The sequence below is a fragment of the Amphimedon queenslandica genome, unplaced genomic scaffold, assembly GCF_000090795.2.
Source record: "Amphimedon queenslandica unplaced genomic scaffold, v1.1 AMPQUscaffold_13356, whole genome shotgun sequence".
Lineage (NCBI taxonomy): Eukaryota > Metazoa > Porifera > Demospongiae > Haplosclerida > Niphatidae > Amphimedon > Amphimedon queenslandica.
Genome location: NW_003546408.1, coordinates 126400 through 129263, shown reverse-complemented (window position 1 = coordinate 129263; position 2864 = coordinate 126400).

Genomic DNA, 2864 nt, shown 5'->3' with positions numbered 1-2864 from the left:
TTAAGTTAGAAGGTGATAGAGTAGCATGATCTGATATCAATATTGCAGTTTGGTTCAGTACATTTGATACTATTATGATATTATCAATGGATTGATCATTATCAGTTGAATTCATCACAAGTTCATTTAAACTCATCAACACAGCTATGTTGTTCTCCGCAGTCAATTGAACCTGAATGAAAACAACATTAATAAAATAAAAAGTAATTGACTATTCACTTTTGATATATTTTTGAATCCACTGGATATTGCAGTCAAACATCTTGTTACATTAGGTGATTCCCAGTAGCCATTACTTATACACACTCTACTAACTGTTACTCCATTAGGACCATAAGGACAAGCTACTACTGCCATCATGTTTGAATCAGTCTCAGGCCACACAAATGTACCACGATTACTATCAATAGACTCTCTGGAACAATAACCTAAAAGAATATTGAAAAGTTCATAGTAATAAAATAAATGCATATTTTCATTAATCTGCTTAATGTGACCAGCCCATTCATTCTCTTAAGCCTGGTTTCCATATAATTGTGGCTGTTGCATGGATTCTGTGGTTAGCATATAACTGTTGTAGAGATAGACCTGATTTCTATCTCCACGATTGTTGCAACAGTGTTGTAAGGCTGTTGTATGGCTATATGGAAACCAGGCTTTACTAACTGCAAGCTTTGCTTTCATTGTGTAACCTTCTGCTTAGATTCAATTACTGGGTATGACTGTAACTATACCCGGTAGCCTTTTTGGCAATGGTTCTCATTGTGAGGAAAACAACACAAAGAAGGAGCTGTCATTAACAACTAACTTGATGAAGTCTGCACACTGATTGCACTACTAGCAGGTCCCAGTAATTGTTGATAGGCTCTGACTGTGATGCTATAAGTTGTGTTTGCCATCAATCCATTCAGTGTGACAATATTATTACTACTTCCCTCCACCTGTACTGTCTGCACAGTGTCTGTGTCACTAGTGACATTGACTACATATCCATCAGCATCAGATGAATCAAGTGCAGTCCAACTGACAGTGATAGTGGTAACTGTCTTGTTGACCTCAGTAAGAGAAGAGGGAGCAGTTGCTGGAACTAAATATGTGCATAATCATTATTGACAGATTGTATCTTTACCTTTTATGGTTAAAGTAAGTGTTCTATCATCACCATCACTAGGATTATCCAGTACACACTGATACATTTGATCTCCAGTGATTGATTGACTGATTGATCCACTACTGACAGTCATTCCATCCCATCTGATATTAACAGTATATCTTACTGTGTTGGTACTACTAACTAATACAGTACCAGGACAAGGATTATGATTAACTCCATCTTCACAGTTAGTGTAACTAGCCAGTGAAGTACTACCAATGCTCATACTAATATCATAGCGATTGTGTCCAATTTTAGTACAATTCAGTTTGTATTCCTGAGGATATACTTTCACATCAGAAGGAAGATCAGCAACAATAAATGATTGTATCTCTGAATATCCTACAAATGAAAATTATTACATTAGTAAGTGATTATAGTCTCCTCTTACTGAATATATTAGCAAAGATGATGTTAGTGTTAGGATCTGAACAATCAGTGGGTAGACAACACTTGTACCAGCCTTCTTGATCTGCTGATAGTGACTGAGCAAGATAAAGATTGAGAGTAGCATCAGGTGAAGTGACAATAGTACAACGAAAAGAATCATTGGCTTTATTACTGTTACAGTCAACAGGCTCATCAGGATCATCAACTCTTACCCACTGACCAGTAGTTAGACTAGTACCAGGTAACACACATGATATAGGCTCATTAGCTAATCTGACACTACTATCCCAAAAATATGATTCATTAGGATAACAGTTTTCATTATAGCTTAAATATATACCTATAAAACAATAGGTATATCAATTTATATTGAAATCAAAATTAATACCTTCTTGTTGACAATGAGTCAAGACGCTAATTTCAGTACTAGCAGGTCCCAGTAATTGTTGATAGGCTCTGACTGTGATGTTATAAGTTGTTACCACTCTCAGTCCATCTAGTGTGATCGTATTATTACTACTTCCCTCCACCTGTACTGTCTGTACAGTGTCTGTGTCACTAGCGACATTGACTACATATCCATCAGTATCAGATGAATCAAGTGCAGTCCAACTGATAGTGATAGTGGTAGCTGTCTTGTTGACCTCAGTAAGAGAAGAGGGAGCAGTTGCCGGTACTAACAGAAAATCAGAGATACATAATTGTTATTAGTAAAATTATATGGTCATTACTATTGAATCAATCAATAAGTGTGATTAATAGACCTCAAGTGAGAGGGAATCACATGCAGGTCAAGCATAACAATAAAGCCAATGCTAACAGGCAAGTACACTAACTACTCAGTTATGATATACAAAATTTTAACCTGAACAACACAAAAATAATGTACACACAATACCACAAGCAAATGTACATACATCAAAAATAAACAGGTCATTACCTCTTATTGCTAAAGTACGTGTTCTATCATTATCAATAGGATTATCCAGTACACACTGATACATCTGATCTCCGGTGGTTGGTTGATTGATTGATTCAGTACTAACAGTCATTCCATCCCATGTGATATTAACAGTGTATCTTACTGCGTTGGTACTACTAACTAACTCAGTACCAGGACAATTATCAAGGTGATCAAAACATCCAGTGTAATTAACCAGTGTAGTGCTACCAATGCTCATACTAATACCATAGTGCAGGTCTCCAATTTTAATACAATTCAAGCTGTATTCCTGAGGATATACTGTCATATCAGAAGAAAGATCAGCAACAGTAAATGATTCTATCTGTGAAAATCCTACAAATAAAAATTATTACATCA